We start from the raw sequence: 21,685 nt of genomic DNA on the forward strand, positions 1-21,685 counted from the left end.
AGTCCCCATTTGTGTCATTGAGATAATGAACAAACTCATGTAAGTATTCAATATCTGCCCTCCACACCATCCAGCAATCATCCAAATATCTTCGCCAAATGTCAATCTCCGGTAAATAAAGATTATGTGTATCATCATAAATTATGTGATCTTCAATAAATGCCATATATAAATCGGCATAAATAGGGGCAAAAGATGCCCCCATAGCAGTGCCCTTAATTTGGAGATAGCATTGCTTGTCGTAAAAAAACACATTTTTGGTAAGCACATGTTCTGTCAAAATTATCAAAAAAGTATTAAAGCCAGGTTTATACATGTTGGATTTGTGAAGCCAGTATTCAATAGCATCCAAGCCAGCCCATTGGGGTATATTCGTGTATAATGAAGTCACATCTAACGTACATAACCACCAATCATTCTCAATCTGCATTTCATTAATAATACCCAGAAATTGTGTAGTATCCTGTATTCTAGATCTTACCCAGGAAAGTAAAGGTTTTAGATATTTGGTCAAAAATTCAGATAAAGGTTCAGTTAAAGAGCCAGTCCCAGCCACAATGGGTCTCCCTGGTGGATGTAAAAGATCCTTATGAATTTTAGGCAAGAAGTAAGTATATTGCCTAATGGGGTCTTTAATGGTTAAGTGTCTTAAGGTATCAGATGTTATAATCCCATTTTCCAATGCTGAATTAAGAAATGTATCAATTTGTTGCTTAAACATGGATGTGGGATCTAATGGCATCTTAGTGTAGTACCTGGCATCATCAAGTTGTTTGTGTGCCTCGATATCATAATCAATCCAGTTCATTACAACAACTGCCCCTCCTTTGTCAGCAGTAGTGATTACTAATTCTTTGTTGTGCACTAATTCTGTTAAACATGATGATTCAGACTCTGAAATATTGTTAGACATAGGTGAAATAGTATTAGCAGAAAAATGCAAATCCTTGAGGACCCCATGTTGAAATAGGCTCACAGATGGATGCATGGGTGGTGTAAAACTGGAAGGATGATATCTAAAGTTATCAGATAAATGATGCTGTTCATTGTTATCCCGAAAATATAATTTAAGGTTAATTAACCTACAAAAAGTTACTACGTCTTGAGTAAAAACATCCTCAGACACAAAAAAAACAGGTATAAAAGACAACCCTTTATTTAACAAAGCAATCTGTTGTTCAGTTAAAACAGTGTTGGAAATATTGCATACATTATTGTGTGCAGAAATGTTTACTTGTTGGTCAATAATTCAATAAGGTTCTGTAGACTTGTGACTATTTTTGTGTTTCCTACCTCCCCTCTTGTATGGCCTAAAGGGGCCCCAAAATTATTACGCTTAAGGATAGGGGAGTCCGTGACTTGCTGTGAATCCATATCTGTACCAGAAGAGGTATCAGCATCTGTGGTGTCACTATGATTGCCATGTCTTTTCAAAATAGATCTCGGTCATTTGCGTTTGGGATTTGGATTCCTACTTCTGTGAGTATCTTCAAACCTGACATGTCTGGTTTGTTTAAACGGTTGGCCACGCTCATAATCTGTTTGGTCTCTAGAAAACTTTTTAAGTTTCCTTTCTTTCAACTGTGTTTCAAAACTAAGCAGATCAGAACTAAGTTTGGACAAAAAACTTTGAAAAAAGGTTTCATCTTGATATTGATTACATTGCTGTATAAGCTTGCTGACCTTAAATGTTTCCTGGTCAATAATCCTGACATAATAACTGGATAATGTCTGTACGAATCATTTTGGGGCCCCTTTAGGCCATACAAGAGGGGAGGTAGGAAACACAAAAAAAGTCACAAGTCTACAGAACCTTATGGAATTATTGACCAACAAGTAAACATTTCTGCACACAATAATGTATGCAATATTTCCAACACTGTTTTAACTGAACAACAGATTGCTTTGTTAAATAAAGGGTTGTCTTTTATACCTGTTTTTTTTGTGTCTGAGGATGTTTTTACTCAAGACGTAGTAACTTTTTGTAGGTTAATTAACCTTAAATTATATTTTCGGGATAACAATGAACAGCATCATTTATCTGATAACTTTAGATATCATCCTTCCAGTTTTACACCACCCATGCATCCATCTGTGAGCCTATTTCAACATGAGGTCCTCAAGGATTTGCATTTTTCTGCTAATACTATTTCACCTATGTCTAACAATATTTCAGAGTCTGAATCATCATGTTTAACAGAATTAGTGCACAACAAAGAATTAGTAATTACTACTGCTGACAAAGGAGGGGCAGTTGTTGTAATGAACTGGATTGATTATGATATCGAGGCACACAAACAACTTGATGATGCCAGGTACTACACTAAGATGCCATTAGATCCCACATCCATGTTTAAGCAACAAATTGATACATTTCTTAATTCAGCATTGGAAAATGGGATTATAACATCTGATACCTTAAGACCCTTAACCATTAAAGACCCCATTAGGCAATGTATTTACTTCTTGCCTAAAATTCATAAGGATCTTTTACATCCACCAGGGAGACCCATTGTGGCTGGGACTGGCTCTTTAACTGAACCTTTATCTGAATTTTTGACCAAATATCTAAAACCTTTACTTTCCTGGGTAAGATCTAGAATACAGGATACTACACAATTTCCGGGTATTTTTAATGAAATGCAGATTGAGAATGATTGTTGGTTATGTACGTTAGATGTGACTTCATTATACACGAATATACCCCAATGGGCTGGCTTGGATGCTATTGAATACTGGCTTCACAAATCCAACATGTATAAACCTGGCTTTAATGCTTTTTTGATAATTTTGACAGAACATGTGCTTACCAAAAATGTGTTTTTTTACGACAAACAATGCTATCTCCAAATTAAGGGCACTGCTATGGGGGCATCTTTTGCCCCTATTTATGCCGATTTATATATGGCATTTATTGAAGATCACATAATTTATGATGATACACATAATCTTTATTTACCGGAGATTGACATTTGGCGAAGATATTTGGATGATTGCTGGATGGTGTGGAGGGCAGATATTGAATACTTACATGAGTTTGTTCATTATCTCAATGACAACAAATGGGGACTTCATTTTACCATTACTTATGATCAACATCAGATTACCTTTTTGGACATCACGGTAACCAGGAATCCTGATAATACACTAAACACGCAAATATACAGGAAATTTCCTGAATATAACACTTTGCTCCACGCATCCAGCTTTCATCCAAAACATATAAATAGGACATGCTGGAGGGACAGATTCATAACCCAGAGGCTCCCTTCACTCTGGAATAAAATCCCAGTCCAGGTTAGGCAGAGTCCCTCATTGACTCTCTTCAAGAGGAATCTTGATGAGTGGATAGGAGATCGTAGGTTTACCCCGGGTATCACTTCTGTGTCACTGTTAGACAGAGGCACAGTATACTAACCTCGAAAAAGGGCATAGCAAAATAAATTTAAAATGGGTGGCGAAAGCCAAACACATTCTGGCTAGGCTTATAAATGCCCTAGGGCAGATAGCCTAGTATGAACCTATGAACCTATATAGCCAGAAACATTCCTAAATCACAGTTCATCAGGGTAAGACGGAATTGTTCTGATGATGATACTTTTCTCCTTTACACCCAGGATTTGACCGATAGGTTCAAAAATAGAGGTTACAGTTCAGGATATGTTTCCATTGCCAGGAATTATGCATCACATCTACCCAGGGAGGAACTTCTCAAATACAAACATAAACAAGTACATAAATTCAACATTTTACATCTTACCACCACCTACGGGAGAAATACCAATAAGTTTATTGACATTATTAAAAGCAATTGGAATATTCTTCTAGCGGATCCTACATTGTCTTCCATTATTGCTCCAACATGTTCCTTTTCTTTCAGGAAGGGCAAAAATTTGGGTGCTTATTTTAATCATCATAAGCACCATTCTGATTCCATGCATTTACAGTTGGCACAGACTACCATTATGGGTGATAAGCTCATTGGCTGTATGCCCCGTGGCCATTGTAACAGTTGTAAATATGTATTAAGAACTTAACATTTTTCCAGCAGTAACAGCAGCATTGTATATGATATTAGGCTTTTTGCTAATTGTAACTCTGATTGTATCATCTACATGGCTTGTTGCAGCTGTCATGCCTTCTATATTGGTCAAACGTCTAGACCTTTTAAGTTAAGGGTTTCAGAACATCTGAGTGATATTAAATGCAAAAGAACAAGCAATGCACTTTACAAACACAAACAAACATAATACAGCTAAATTCAATTTTTTGGTTATTGATAAGATCATTGGTGACCGTTCGCATAAATCTGGTTGGCATAGCAAATTGAATATTAAGGAGAAAAAATGGATTGTTAAACTGGGCTCACTTTTTTATCCTGGATTGAATGAACATTTATGAATATTTATGAATAGTTATATTAATATGCATGAGTTCTCCAATCATTTTTTGTTGCTAATTAATTCAAAGGTATATATGACTTCAATTGTTTTTTGTAAAGTTACACTGATGAAGGCTAGGTGAAATCCAAGCCGAAACTGATCTGTTATTTGAAGTTATGACTTAATAAACCTTATTTCCACAGCTTTTTGTTGCTGGCTTTTCGTTTTTGGTTTATGACACAGTCACACATGCCGGTATCATTGACAAATCCCCCAAGATGGCGTTTAAGCCTTAGTCAGTTGATGGGTAAACAACTGGCTCACTGACAGAACACATCATGTGACAGTTGGTGAAGCAGCATGTACTGGTACAGCTGTCACCATCTGCAACACACAGGGATCTGTTCTTAGCCATTCACTGTTTGAACTCTATTTCTTGACATTTCAGGCTAAAGTAGATGGCCTTTGGCTTGCCATATTTGCTGATTCTTACATGTTTTATGCAATCATTGAGTCCACCAATGGTGATAACATAGTACAGGAGGAATTAACACACACATCTGAATGGTGAGAAAGGCACAAGATCTACAAATAAATGCAGAAATGTGTGCTTGTAGTGTTGTTTGTCTGAAAGCTGGAGTTCCATGTTAAGCACATCATTGACAAAAGTCCTGCTCTGAAGAAACCCAGTGATGCAAGCACTGGGAACACATTTAGATAGCAATCTGAACTTTGAGCACTAAGGGTTCAAACTGCTAATGAAAGCATCTGTTGTGCACATCATAAATCATGCCATCATACTGACATCTTAGGATTGTATGACAGCACTGTAATCAAATTGCATTACAGCACTAGTAGAGTGTAATGCTCTTTTCTATATGTACCTCACCAAACACATTTAGCAGCTGGAGAGACCACTGGGCTTTCTCAACAAGATAACACAGAGTTTACACACTATGCCATGATGTGTGTGGATAGATTAAAAGTCATGTCACTGTAAACTTTATTGTATAAGATGACATGACCTCTGCCTGGCCCTGCCCTGTTGGGAGTACAGCATGTCCAAAAATGTAATATAGCTGATGATATCAGCTTTGTCTGTTATGGACAAGATAGCAGTGTCCCACATGCTAGTGTAAAATGCTGTATGTAATGTCAAGAAACAGTTCACATACATCCACCCACCCACCATTCAAGTTGGCTGCAGTGAGAATAGAACCCCTACCTAGCTAAGTACACCGACTACAGATCACATGACTTAACACACATGCTATGGCACAACTCTGACTTGGAGTGTTTGAAACAACACATTCTAGCTGATGACATCAGCAGTGTCTGGGAAGGAGAATATGGTAATAACAAAAAGGCACTGTATAACTTCAGACTTAAGCTCACCCCCTCTCAAAGTTGTCTGCAGTGAGAATAGAACCCCTACATATCTATGTGCAGACTACAGACCACAGGACTTAACACACGTGCCATGGCACGAGTTTGACTTGGAGTGTGATGAACAACACTTTATAGCTGATGACATCAGCATTGTCTGGGGAGGAGAATATGGTAATAACAAAAAGGCATTTTGTAATGTCAGAGACCAGCTCACATACCCCCCCTCCCCAAAGTTGGCTGCAGTGAGATTATTGCCCCTACCTGTCAGGGTACACAGACTACAGACCACAGGACTTGACATGTGCGCCACTGCTCTAGTCTGACTTGGAGTTTGTCAAACAGCACTATATAGCTGATGACATCAGCAGTTTCTTGGGAGGAGAATATGGTAATAACAAAAAGGCACACTGTAACGTCAGACACAAGGTCACAGCCCCCCCCCCCAAGTTGGCTATAGTGAGAATAGAACCCTTACCTACCTAAGTACACCCGACTACAGACTACAGGACCTAACACAGGCACCATGGCACAAGTCTGACTTGGAGTGTGTCAAACGACACTTTATAGCTGATGACATCAGCAGTGTCTAGGGAGGAGAATATGGTAGTAACAAAAAGGCACTCTGTATTGTAAGACTCCAGCTCACACACCCACCCCCAAAGTAGGTTGCAGTGATAGTAGAACCCCTACCTATATAAGTACACAGACTACTGAACATAGAACTTAATGCATGTGCCACAGCACAAGTCTGATTTATATATGACTTCAGGTGAACTTATAGTAGACGACATCAGCAGGCCATGTGGGAGACAAGAGCTTGTGAGGCCTGCATAGGCACATAGTTTCATAGACTCATATAAGGCTAATAGCCTATTAACACTAGCATCTGTAGAAGCCTAGCTTTGTAAAAACACAAGTACCCTTATTGAGCATAGTCAGATGCTTGTTTTTAGCAGAACTTGTTTTTAGCAGCACCAGCTGGCCCTGTCCATGAGGACCATAGGTGCCAGCTCAGAGGCAATTGTACAGTCAACCAGTCAGTAGTCAAGGTAGACGTTGAACAGGGTTATTGAGGAGTACTACTTCACGCACAGCAAAGCCTATTTCAGCCTCTGGGGTGGCACTTATGTCCCTCGTAGACAGACCTATTTGGTGCTGCTCACAGAATTTTTTTTCATAACAATGACCATAAGGATACTTGTGTTTTTACACAGCTAGGTGTCTATGGCCTCATGTACAGTGATAACAATGTACTCCTACAATGTATCAGTACAGTATGTGAGAGATGCAAATATACAGTTAATCTAGAATAATTGCTCTGTCTCTCAGGTAACAACAAACCAGATATCAAACAGATTGACAGCACACGCACTTTACCTTCTCAACAAACAAAATGCACAACACATAAGCTCACATATGCAGAGGTACTCATTAGAAGCTTACAGAAAGAGCAGAGACCTCACAAATGCAAACCTTCTGCACACATTACAGTCCCAACAGAACCCACTGCACACAAAAACAAACATATCAGTGCCTCACCTATTTAGCCCTTAAGGCAAAATACCTCAAAACCAATGCCTTGGTCATAGGCGAATCTATAGTGAGACACACACACGTCCTCCTCAACAGGTTGTACAAGGAGAAAGTCACAGTCACCTGCCTGTGAGGTGCCATGGTCTGTAAAGTCATGCATGCACTGAAGTCTCTCAACAACAAAGTATTGTTATGGTAAGATTTTACACTACTGTAGATGTCCTTGCCTTCACTGCTGCAGTATTCTCACATATGGGTTCCCTACCATGCAAGGCTAACATCTGGCCAGTGTACCAACGACTCCCGTTTCTTTAAAGGTACAGCAAACATCAGCCAAATGCTCCTTGCATAGCATAGGTCATAAAGGTGATGTTCAGGCCTAACAAAAACACAAATCATTGCCCCAGTAGGAACACCAGTCCAAGGAAACCAGGAGGTAATCTGTACATCCAGGAAGGCAAAGGACTAGGGGGTAGAGGGAGGGAGCAAATACTACAGCAGTCAAGACAGAGACATACTGTTATGGTAAGATTTTACACAACTGTAGTATGTCCTTACATTCACTGCTGCAGTATTCTAACATGGGTGAGTTCCAAATCTCAAGAGGAACCTTGGGAAGGGGAAGGAGCAGAAGAGTTCTGTAAAAAGCACTGAAGACTGGCACTAGCAAAACCAGTCCTAGGTCTATAGATAACATCCAACTTGTAATGCTTGGTAAGGGTATGCAAACAAGTCCAGGTAGCTACTTCAAAAATCAAATTAGTATCTAAGCCCTTGAAAAAAGCACCAGAAGAAGCCACACCTCTAGTAGAATGGCCATTAAGTGGAGAAGGAAGGCTCTTGCCATGAAAAGTGTAGCAAATGTAAATAGCCTTAGAAATCCAAGAACAAATAGTTTGCTTGGATACAGCAAGTCCCAAAGATCTTGCATGAAAATAAAAAAAATTAACCGATCAGATTTTCTATTAACGTTAGTGTTATCCAAATAAACCCTGAGTTGCCTATGCACATCCAAAGTATGCAGCACCTCTCACTGTCAGCTTGCTGAGAGGGGATAAAACTATGCAGATCAATAGACTGGTTAAGTGATGGCCCATTAACCACCTTAGGCATAAAAGAAAGGTTAGTGTGCAACGGCACCCTGTCCTCATGAAAGATCAAAAAAGGAGGACAAGCCATAAGGGCCAGCAAATCAGACACGCATCTGCCATAAGGAATAGCTAACAAAAGAAAAGTCTTCCAAGAACAATGTTGCAAGGAAGCTGAAGCAGCAGGCTCAAAAGGAGCTGGAGTCAACTTCTCCAAAACAAAATTAAGATCCCAGAAAAGGTTTCCTGTGAGGTGTACTGTTAAGTACACCTTTAAGAAATTGTTTCACCTCAAATCTAGAAGTTAAAGGAAGAGAAAAAGGCAGACAAGTGGAGATAGCTGATAAGTGGGCATTAATAGAAGAATGGGCCAAACTAGCACTGAGCAACTCACACAAATAAGAGAGAACCAAAGTAACATCCACAGTAAGTGGGTCCAGGTTACGAGACGGACACCAAATGGAAAACCTCTTCCATTTTGATAAGTAGGTTTTCGTAGTAGTATGTTTCCTGGCCTCCTGCAGGATTTGCAGCATGTCCTCAAACAAAAGGTGTCCCATCAAAATCCTATCAACCGAAGTGTCAGATGAAGTGTGGACAGATGGAGATGGATGACCGATCCCTTGTCTTGTGTAATTAGATCTATCCTGTGAGGTAACTTGTGATGATTGTCCCTGGCTAGATGCAGAAGTAGAGGGAACCAGTACTGTCACAGCCAAAAGGGATTCAGCAACAAGATTTTGGGAGCATCTTGGTGAATTTTAAACAGGACTTTCAGAATAAAAGGAAAGAGAGGGAATGCATAAAGAAACTTCCCCTTCCAAGAAAATGAGAGGGCATCCACCTTCCATACCAGAGGACTTGGGATTCTGGCATAAAGCAGAGGAAGTTGTCTGTTCATAGGGAAGGCAACAAGATCTGCTTGAGGAGTACTCCAGTGATGGATAATGTCCAGAAATGCATCCCTGTGAAGTATCTATTCATGGGACTGAATTAAGGGAGTTAAGGACCTGTTCAGAGTGTCTACCACAATGTTCTGACCGGAAGGGATATAAACTGCCTGAAGAGTCGATTGATACTTGACAGCAATATCCCACACCAGAAGTTCCAACTGGCAAAGACGCTAAGATCCCATTCCTCCCTATTTGTTTATATGCCACATCACTGTGATATTGTCTGTGAACACCTTGAGAGGCCCTGGAGAGAAGAGAGGATGAAAGCCTGAAGAGCTACATACCAAGCAACCAACACATAAACCCACATATGCGGAAGGTCTTCTCTAAAAAGCAAACCAAAGCATGGCGACCTCCCAAACACAAGCACACTACACATACCTCACTTGCAGATAAACACAGGGCATATCAAAACTCACATGAGTGTTTCACCAAGTAAGGCCTTAAGGCATAACACTAAATCAAATACACCAGTCATAGGTTACTCAGTCATGAGACACACTGATGCGCCACTCAACAGGTTGGATAAGGAGAAGGTCCCAGTCAGCTGTCTGGTGACAGTATCTGCAACATCACACATCACTCATGTCTCTCAGCAGTAGGTACTGTTATGACTCTGTCATAGTACATGTTGGTGTGAATGACTTGAGACGTACCTCTCTGGACTATATGAAGAGAGACATGATTGAGCTCTCTGATTGTGTGTCCCAGGCAAGTATGTCCATAGCCTTAAGCAGCATACTACCCTCTCATAGGATGATGCCGCAGTACAAGCAAAAGATGATCAGCTTTAACAATTGGCTTAGTTTCTGGTGTCATTCTAAGGGAATCAAGTTCCTGTCATCCTGGATGATATGGTTGATGGTCTCTGGCAAAGCATGAAGGTCCGTCTCCACCTGTCACCCCTAGATTTTTAGCTTCTGGCAAAGGCTCTTGCCTCCCCCATAGTGCCTTTTGTAGACAATGTCACAGGTACAACATTTTCAACACAAATTGGTCCTCAAAACAACATCAGGGTTATGCTGCTAAATGCTAGGAGTCTTAACCTAAAGCTGCAGTATTTGGAAGCTGCCCCTTACCTTGGAGAATGCCATCTGTGCTGTCACAAGAGTGTGGAAAGGACCCTGGCCATACCAGGTTACAATGCCTTCCATTTGCTCAGACCATCAAAGGAGAATGGGAAAGCCAAAAGAGGAGGAGTATCAATTTTTATTAAAGACAAATACTCCTCCAGATTGCTAAGGCTAAATGAGTCCCTTGAATACTCCAAGTACAACTCTCTGTAAGTACCCCCCCCTCCAAATTATCACCAGCTATATGTCTTCCTCCATGAACCAGGGCACCCACAATGCCTACCTAGATCTCCTGGAGTCCCTCAGTATAACACCTAACACCTTCATTCTGGCAGACTTTAACTACCCATCAATAAATTGGTCTAACTACAGCTGTACCAATGCTCTTGAACAGAGATTCTTGAACTTTGTGAACTCTAATGCCCTGGATCAGTTACTGACTTTCCCTAGTAGGGGTTCAAACATTCTGGATCTTGAACTTACGAACATGAATGACCACTGCACCACCCCAAGTGTACAGTCATCTCTAGTGAGATCTGACAACAGGTCAGTCACACTAGAAGTCATAGTAGCATCTGACCCTCCCCGAGCTGAAATTAGACTAAAACTCTTCTCCAAAGCAAACTAAAATCACTTACAAGAGGATACTACTAGATTCACAGCACCTGCCCCTACTGATAGCAAGTATACTAATGTCGAGGTATATACCAAAGACTTCTATAAACACCTTCAGAGTTGCATCGACTGAGCTGTACCCGACAGGATAAAGGTAATCTCATCACATGAGAACAAACCTGTTTGGTGGACATCGGCCATAAACAGGTTATATAAAAAGGAGAAATAAACTCCTGTCCAAAATCATTAAGAGACTGTCCCCTAACATAAAGGAATTCCCTCCTTGGCCTACATAAGCAAATAAGGCATCTAGTAAAAAAAAATTCCAACACTGACCATGAATCGAAATTGCTACCTTAGCCAAGAATAATCATAAGGCATTACTTTGGCTGTATCCAAAACCTCAAAGGTAAGTCCCAGAGTTGCACAGACCTTGTTGTAAATGGCATAACATATAATGAACCTGGTGATATTGCTAACATGTTAGCTGTCCGGTTCAGTGAGAACATCTCCCCCCTGTCTCTGCCCAGTGTACTGCAAGACATCCGTCCTTCATGTCTTCCCCCAAAAATCACTAAGGAACAGGTTCCTAATGCCCTCTCTAGGGCTAGAAATATGGCCTCTGGGACCAGACAACATCCCTGGCTGCAATCAGAATTGCTTAAAGCAAGAATTAGCTACACCTCTGAGTACCTTCTTTAACCATAGTCTAAGTACTGGGTTTGTTCCTGCTGATTGGAAAACTGCCTCGGTCATCCCCCTCCACAGAGAGGGTTCCTGTGCTGACACCAGGAACTACAGACCCATAAGTCTGCCAACCTCATATGCAAGGCAGTGGAGAGAGTTCTCATGGACCTTCTCAACAAGGATATAGCTGACCTCCATACAGTAGACCCATCCCAATTTGACTTTGTGAAAGGTAGGTTGTGCCTACTAAACTTGGTGGACTTCTTCGAGACCATCATTATAGCCCTGGATGAAGGCAAATCTGTGTATAACCCCTGCATAGAACTAGTGAAGGCCTTTGAAACCATTTCCCACTTGAGTATCATAGATAAACTTACCCAATTGCAAGTAAACCGGTACATAGGTGGGTAGCAAACTGGATGAATAGAGCACACACAGTTAACATAGAGACTGTTCATCAACCTTCCGAAGAGTAACCAGTGGTGCTCTATGCTGGCGCCCATATTGTTTGGAATATATGTTTCAGAAGTACAGGCCATTACAAAGGGCATGTGATTAACAAAGTTTGCAGACAACTGCAAATTGGGCACAATTATTGAATTCCCCAAGCAACTTTGACACCCTCCAAAAAAAGTCTTACTCAAACCAACCACTGCTGCCAAAGCAATGAGGTCAAGTTAAATGCTAATGGGTGCATCATGATCCCCTTCGGCAAGGGAAACATCCCTGCAAAGTACAGCACTAACACCACCACCTTGAGTACCCGGTCTATGGTAAGAGATGTGGGCACAAAGGTTGACAGCAACTTCTCCTTTGACCACGTCTCCACGGTGGTAAGGAAAGCTTTGAGAGTTGCCTATCTCATCAGTAAGGGCATTGCCTCCAGAAAAACAGAGGTTATAATCCCCATGTATTCCTCTCTCATCAGATCTATTACAGAGCACAGTGCACCCTTTGGTATGGTCCTCTCCAGACACCTGCAGCAATTGGAGAGACCTCAGAGGTGCCTTACAAAGACAATTCAAGGTGTCCAAGACATGTCCTATGCAAATAGACTGAAATCCCTGTCACTATACTCTGTGATGTACAGACTGCTCAGGGGTGATCTCTGCCTAGCATGTAGGGCAACCATGGATCCCACCATGATGGAAATGCTACACATTAGCAAGACAGATGGTACCCACTGTACCCGCACCAGCAACCTCAACTTGAGAAGCAATATTAACAGAACCTGCTGAAGAGACAGGTTCATCTCCCAGAGGATACCCTTACATTGGAATAAGCTTCCAATCCAAATAAAGCAGAGCCCTTCCCTGACCCTTTTCAAGTGACATCTGGATGATTGGATGTGAAATTTGAAATTCATCCCTAGGATGTCACCTGCCTCCCTTCTTGACAGGGGCAGCAGGTGTTGAGCTAGGCCTATTTTATAGCACTGTTACAAGACATAAAAACTTCTCTAGGCTTGTAAAGGCTGTAGTGCCATTACCCGTGTACCCTCCTATGATCCTGTGATAAGAAGAGTGTCATCTCTTTGACATTGATGTTTTCCTTCTGCTGATGAGGCGACAAAACCCCCGAACCTTTAGGGGGCCAAATGTCCCCCCATCATCCCATGTCTGAAGTGTCTCTGAACAGTTCCAGAGAGGGGAGAGGTGGAAGAAAAGGCATACCTGGATTCTGAGACAACAGGTGAATCCACCATTGAAGTTCCTGTCTAAAACAAGGAAGATGAACTACAAAGTCTGGAGGATGTGCATGTTGGAGCCACACTGACTTCAGAAACCACTGAAACTTTCTCATGTGGTTTAGACAGAGGGAGCATCAGAATAGTGGATGCCATGAATGACAGAGCTCTCAGAAACTCCCTGGTGATAATGGAAACCAAAGGAAGAAGAGAGTGAAAGAAAGAAATGAGAGTTGAAGCCTTTGGATGTGGCAGGGATGCAAACATTTTCACCATCCAAATTCTGCAACCCAGGAAAACATGATCCTGAAAAGTGGTTAGAGAAGATTTTTTGAAAGTTATAATGAACCCCAAGCTGTGAAGGAGAAAAACAGCAAATTGAAGATTTGGTAAAAGGATGTCAGGAGAGGACACCTTAATCAATAGGTCATCTAAGTAAGGAAATACTTGTATCCCTTGAAGCCAGTAAGGAGCAATCACAGGAGCAAGGCATTTGGTGAACACAATTGGAGCAGTAGAAAAGCCAAAGGGCTAAGCTGAGACCTGAAAATGCTAGGAAGCAACAGAAAAACACAAAACCTTCATGAAAAGAGAATGGTTCCGGATATGGAGATAAGCATCCTTGAGATCCAGGTACACCATATAGGCCTGAGGGAGCAAGAGCGGAAACAGAATCTGAACAGACAACATCCGAAAGGAAGGCACTTTTAAAACAGTGTTTAGATGAGATAGGTCAAGATTAGGTCTGTAAATGCCCTCTTTTCTGGACACTAGAAGCAGTCTGGACTAGAACCCTTTTCCTCTTTAGGACACAGACACCTCTTGAATAGTACCTTCAGTCAAGAGATTTTGAAAAACCTCTGGGGAAAAAGAGAAGTTGTTCCCAAGGAGGCTGAAGAATGCCTATAAAAGGAGGATGGGATTTCCAAACCATGAAGTACCCCGATGTAAGATTGACAGGTCCACATATGTGTCTGATACCGAATAGCCCTAAAAGCTAAGGTAGCAGAAGTGTAAACCTTTTTACCCAGCCTTTCCATAGTTCTGCTGTCCTTGTCAGAAGGCAGTAACTTGGGAGAAAGAGGCAACTGAGATGGCTTATCAAAGGCTACAGACACTACAGAGGGGTCAGCAGCAGGACATTTATATAAAAATTAACAGTCCTCAGGCACCCTCTAAATCCTGTCAGGCTTCTTGGGAGCAGGGGGCAGAGAACCAGGTGCATGAGAGGCCTTGGAAAAAGTATCCAGCAAAACAGCCAAAACAGGAGGGAGGTTTAGGAGATTCCAACTGCAGCAACTCGTACTACCTCTTGTGGATATCAGAGACCCACACACAATTCCACTTAGAATCCATCATCCTAGAGTGTGTGTCCCCAAAGGAAATTTCCTTAAAAGGAACATCGGGATTAATATAATCCTTCTCCTCTGACCCATAGTCCAAAGGAGAAGGACTTTGTGTAGAATAACTCAGGGAATCGTCATCAGAACCTGATTTATCCTCACAAGAATCTTGCTCTCAAGACCTTTTAGGGGAGTAGAGGACCAAGGAGGAACAGAAACCGAAACCCTCTGAGGATGCTTCGAGGACATTAAAGCATTAAATAGCCTCCGATTGAAGGCCTGCCACTCACTTTGTGGATCCCTAGGAGCAGAAGAAACCTGTTTAATTTGTGGTTTTCTTTTTAAGGGGATGTCCCCACCAAAAAATGAGAAGGCTCAAACCCAGGATGACAGTCGAGGACAGTAGTAGGAACTTTTTCTCCAACTAAAAACGGAGGAACTCCCCTAAGCCTCTTGGGAAAAAAAAACAATTGTGGTTCCCCCTGAATGTGCAATATGGATGCCTGCAAAGCCTCTACTTACATGCTGCCAACTGGATCCTCACTGGCCTCCAATACTTTTGCAGCAGAGAAATCCAAAAACACAGCCTGGCAAGACAACAATTTTGTAATGACCTCGGGAGAAACACCTGGCATAGACTAGACAGCAGAAGATTACAGTTGTACCTTTTTCACCCTCTTCTTCCCTAACGGCTGACCCTCGAGGCAGGAAATTCTGTCCATTGCACCATTAGTGAGAAGCTTAAGATGCTGTTTCTCAAAGTACAAGGAAAGGGGAGAATGTCTACTGCAAAGGGTTTTCTGGATGAACACCTAACAAATTGAGCAAGACATATGGTCATTAGAAGCTCCTAAGCAAAAAAAGACACATTGTGGCAGTCTTTATTGGGAATCTGCCTGCTACACTGGCATTTACCCTTCATAGACATGGATGACATTAACCCCAAGGAGCACAAAAAAAAAAAAAGAAAAAAAAAAATTCCCAACAGTGCACTTAACTGCAACTGCAAAGAAGTCAGCAAACAGGCGTAGGTAGTCACTGTAGAACAAAAATGAGTGAAACTGGCAGGAAATGGATGCAGGTAAACAGACTGACATTGAAAACATACAACTGGATTTGTGGCAAAGAAGTTCTGGTCTTGGTAGGCTTGAATGTCACCTTTATACCCTGGGCTACGCAAGTAGCATTTGGGTGACATTCAGCATACCTATAAAGCAATAGGAGTCTTTGGTAGACTTGCCAAATGTTGGGTTTCCATGACAGAGAATCCCATATGTTAGAATACTGCAGCAGTGAATGTAAGGACATCCACAGGTACCTCATAACTCCATGTTGGAGTAACTTACTTGGGATGCACCTCATTGGACTATATCTAGAGAGATGTGAATAACCTCTCAGATTGTGTCCCACACAGGTATGGCCGTAGCCCTAAGCAGCATTCTACCTTCACCCAGGATGATGCCTCAATACAAACAAAAGAATTATCGACTTCAGCAATTGCCTTGGCTACTGGTGTCACTCCAGGGGAATCCAGTAGTTTTCAGGCTGGTATTATATGGTCAACAGACCATGCTGCTTTGCAAGGGATGGTCTTTACATGTCACCTCTTGCCTTTTGGTTACTGGGCAAGGTCCTTCTCTCACTCATAGTGAATTTGTTGGGCAATGTCATAAGAACAAACTTCCTGATGTGAAAATATCCTCAAAAGACAAACTCAAGGTGATGCTGCTTAATGCCAGAATTCTAAATTAAGAATTACTTTCAATGGAGGCACTTCGTACTTGGAAACCTGTCAATGTTTGTGAAGCCACAGAGACATGGTTTAGGACTACATGAGAGTACTCCGTCCATGAAAGGCTATAATGCCTTCTACATGTTCAGGCAGCAAAAGGAATGCGAAAGAGCCAAAGGAAGAGGTGTATACATCTTCATAAAACACAAGTAAACCTCAAGAGTGGTTCAGCAGTAACACTCTCTAGAGTTACTACAAGTACCGCTAACTGTAGGAGATACCCCCTCCACGTCATTGTTAGCTGCCAGTCTACCAACATGAACCATGAAAACCACAGTGCCTTCATGGACCTACTTGAGTCACTCATAATACAGCCAAACACCGTAGGTATGGGTCACTGTAACTATCCTTCCATCGATTGAGATACATGTATGTGCTCAAACACGCTCGCACTAAGGTTCGTGCACTTTGTCAACATGAAGGCTCTGGAACAGTTATTCTGCCCACCCACAAGGGCCTTGAATGCCCTTGACCTAGAATTTGCCAACATGGAAGATTGCTGCACCACCCCATTTGTGAGACTGTGACTGATAATATCTGACCATAAATCAGTCACGTTCAGTGCAACAATCATTCCTGACACCCCACACCCCAACCCAGGATCCAAAAGGTGGAAAATTCTCTGCAAAGCTAACTGTAGCCTAAGCGATGGCATATAGTGTCAAACCTATTGCCACCACTGACAGTAAAGACTCCTGTATGGAGGTGTACATAAATGGATTGTATAAATAACTCTAAAAGCGTATAGCTGTACCTGAACGGATCAAACTTGCTCATGGGAAAAAAAGCCACCCTGGCGGACATCTAGCTTAGATTTTACAGCATGAGAAAAAAAGCAGATGTCCAGAAAGAACAGGTAACAGTCTCAGCAGAAGAGTACCCCCATAACTTGAACAAGCAAAGTAGACATCTTGTAATGTCCTCAAGTTAATTACGAAACTAAATTAGCATCCATAGCAAACGGTAATCACAAGGTATTATTTAGCTATGGCTGTAGTGTAAAATGTAAGGCCCGGCATTGCCCCAAATTCAGAATTGGATAGTACCACTCATACCAAACTGGAGGACACAGCCAACCTGTTAGCACACAGGTTTGGCAACAATTTCACACCCGTCTCCACTGATGATACCCTGCAGCGTACCTGTTAACAGTTCTCTACCTATTATCTCCGAATAACCGGTCCTAACCGCACTTGTCAATGTCAAAAACACAGCATATATGGGACTGGATAACATCCTAGGCTGCTTAGTAAACAGTGTAAGGCAAGAGTTAGTAGAACCACTGGGTACTCTCTCCAATCACGATCCAAGTACTGGATTTTTTCCTGCAGAGGGGAAAACAGCAGTCATAATACCATTGCACAGAAGGGATCCCTCAACCGACCCTTGATACTGTATACCCATAAGCCTGATCAGACTTGTCTGTAAGGCCATGGAGAGAATCATCTTGGACCTTATCAACAAGGACATTGGTAACCTTCAAACTCTTTACCCGACCCACTTTGGCTTTGTCACAATTTATACCTAGTCGGACAAATGATATTACTGATGTTCTTATCGACTTCAAAATATTTACTAGGAATTTGAAACTTATTTTCTAGGACTCTGTTACTTATGATAGGTATGCATGTAGAATATTGAGTACCTTTATCCCCAATAGTATGTCCTGTTGTTGCTGCTTTTCATGATTTATGTGAATCAGAAATGAGGGCACTTTCTGATGTTAAACAACAGCGCAAGTTTTATAATTTAACTCATGATGAACATCTAGCTCTACAATGCTTGGAATCAGAACATGGTTTATTTGTAAAATAAGCTGATAAAGGAGGAGCTATTGTCATATTTAACAGGGATGACTATGCCAGTTACGTGTGAATCCTTATCAGATACCAATACATTCAAAGTGATTGATTTTGCTCATGGTAGGAAATGTGTAAAGGATGTTGATATGATGATTTATAACTTGCAGGTACAAGGTAATGTCTCTTTGGAATTATTTAACTTCTTTACTGTCCCATGTCCTGTAACCCTTTGATTTATGGGGGTCTATATCACTTTGACAAAACAGCAGAGGTTCGAACACCATATGTTCGAACTTCTAACCTCGAAGTGCAAAACGATCGAAGGCTTAGAACAGCGATTTTTTTTTTTTGCCGGGGAAAAAAATCGCTGTTCCAAAAAACACCCACAACACAAGCACACCAAAAAAACAGCAATCCACACATACACTTAAAATCCTACATCTAACCCTACACTAAACTGTACATACACTACTATCTATCCACTTACCTTAAGCCAAACCCTAACCCTAATGTCCATCACTATCGCACACTCACCTAACCCGCGCCCTAACTCACATATCCTGCCCTAACCCTAAAGTCTGTCACTGTCGCACACCCACCTCACCCGCGCCCTAACCCTAACTCATCTAACCCGCGCCCTAACCCTAACATCCGCACAATCGCACACTTACCTGAACCCGACCCTAACTTTCCAGCACAGTACTGAAAATCGCGAAGCTGCAGAAACGGCCAACTGAATTCTTTCCCTGGGAAAGACTAAAAGCAGATACACCCGCAGGGTTAAATAATACAGTCAGTTTGAAACCTGTTTTATATAAGAAACAAATGTGTTTGTTAGTTTTTTGTTTTTTTTACTAATTATTGGTTTTAATTTATAATATGTCTTTTTTGGTTGGCTGTGTCACGTGAATGTACTGTATTTTAATATAAATTGAATGTGTCTTAATGAATTGTTAATTAGCACTGAGGAAGGCGATAGCCCAAAAGCATTGCTTAATACATCTTTGTAGTATTGGAGCATTTCTGTGTTTGGATAATATTTTTGTAAACAGCATGAAACACAGGGATACATTAATACTTGCACTACTATAGTGCAGTTTGTGCAAACAAACAGTGCTGCTACTATTACAGAAAGTACAGCAGTACACACAACTGGCCTCAGATCAAAATCACAAACTGCAATATTTCTTTCAGTTGCTCAGCACTACTGACTAAAAATATTTGTCTTTCCATCTGCAGAAGACACACTGCACTGTACTCCAGACAGTCCAGGAAGAGGTAAGGACATTATCACAATTAACAGTAACACAGGGGGGTAATACATTTACCCCTGTGTATGTGCATTAATGGTACTTTGAACAAGAAACTGGCTGACAACTCCAAAGTAAGGTTATAACTGTCAGAATCTTCAATTCCCCACCCAAAATAAGACATGTTGATGCAGAATTCACTTATTCATTTCAGTTGTTTTACTAAATAACAGTATTCAGTTGTTGAGATATCAAAGCATATTTGGGAGCTCCTCCTGAGACATACTTGCTATCTCAGAAAGTGTTGAGCCCACATCCAGGACATGCTGTACTACACTGTCCTGGGATCTGTCTGAATCTGTCAGATTGGCCAGGAACTCTTCATTGGTGGTTAGTTCGTGGGTTCGTGGTTCCCTAGCAAGCCCTACACTGGTAACCATTTGGTAACGAACCACTGCAGCTGCTCACCTCCTTGCGTATGTTGTCATGTCAGTGGCTCTGTGGTGCACCTGATCATATGTTCTGCTGTGGCCACACACGGCATTGACAATCATGAACACTCTGTTGCCATGTTTGCGTCCTATAGGCCATATCTCCCCGTCCCCTTTCAAGGAGAAAAGCAACATGTTGCTAAATCCCGTAGACTATAAATTGATTTTCGGTATCATTAAAAGGGGTGGGGTCTCCCTAGATTGACACACCTGAGTGATGTACTTGTAGGTGTCCTAAAAAACAACAGAGGTATAATACGCATAAGTATCACATAACTACAAAAGAACTGTTTCCAGATCAAACAGAAAAGGTAGCCAGTCAGTAATACCCACTGAAGAAACATAAACCAGTCCAGAGATGTGAAATAGTCTCAACAGGCAGGATGCAAAACAAGGAGAGTAACAAACATATCCTTGTTTGTGCCAGAACAGTAAAGCCACCTTTGCCCCTCCCCCCAAAAAAGAACAGTCCATTCTTGTTTGTGCCATAACAGTGACTCATCCTTGCCCCCCCTCCAAATAAGAACAGGCAAATGACCCATTTTGCTAACAAAACATCTTTGAAATGCTAAAAGTGCTATTAAAGGACCTGTCCCTGACACATTTGTACATATTTAGCAAACAGCAGCATTCCATTTCATCTATTGTCAGTCATGTGTACCTCTGAAATGGCTTGACAGACAGGCCCATGACATCATTGCACTTCTAACTAATGCATACAGTAAAAGTATAAATGCTTTTGCTTCACACTAGTCTTACATACATTCCAGCATATGCAGTATGTAGGTAACAAAAGGGGGATCATACCTTGCTGAGGTTCAGTTCTACTCTGTACAGAAATATCCTCAAGAAAAAGTATTTTTGCAATCTTCCAAACACATACAACTGTCCTCACCACCATTTTGGTTACCTACATGTCTGATTTTATTATAATGATGTAGATTATTAATAGCTTGCACGTGTCTTTGTCTGAGTTTCACAGATGCTCATCACATCATAGGCAGCTGAGTTGCATGCTAATCAACCAATCCAACACAGTACAGCTATTCAGCAAGCTAAAAAGCGTCCATGTAGGCTCCATGCTGGTTTCTCCTGCAGCTGTTAAAACTTTTGGAGTTCAAGCACGGAAAGTCTACACATAACAGAATGTTATGTGAAAGGGGCTAAAGCCAATGCTATTTCTGCTGCCAATAGGCCTAGGCCAATAATGACAAGGGTTGTCAGGCCACATTTAACTTAAAAAAAAACGCAAATACAAACTAATAAGTGCATTTAACTTATCACATCCTACATGATGTGGAAATTGTAGAGTGCTACAGGCTGAACAGGCACATAGTACAGGAACTCTGCAACATCTGGTGCCCTCAACTTGGAGCCAGAGCCAACCATGAGGAACCCATCCCAGTGGAGACTTAAGGTATGCATACCCTTTAGAATATTAGCTACTGGTACCTTTCAGAGACCAACAGGGGACATGCTGGGGGGTGTCACAGGCATCAGCATTGAGGATTCTCCACAAATTCCTGGATGCTATGCTCCAATATGCCAGAGGCCACGTATATTTTTCCCATAGTTCTGAGGAAAGGGACAGAAAAATGCA

The 21,685-nt window shown here is 41.4% G+C and overlaps 1 protein-coding gene across 1 annotated transcript in view; it reads left to right on the forward strand.

The window, feature by feature from the left end:
* Positions 1 to 21,685, forward strand: part of MBTD1 (mbt domain containing 1) — a gene marked incomplete in the record, with an annotated part of 2,241,711 nt that overhangs the window by 2,164,092 nt on the left and 55,934 nt on the right.

This window comes from Protopterus annectens, chromosome 10.part0, assembly GCF_019279795.1.
Source record: "Protopterus annectens isolate FY-2018-M chromosome 10.part0, PAN1.0, whole genome shotgun sequence".
Classification (NCBI taxonomy): Eukaryota; Metazoa; Chordata; order Ceratodontiformes; family Protopteridae; genus Protopterus; species Protopterus annectens.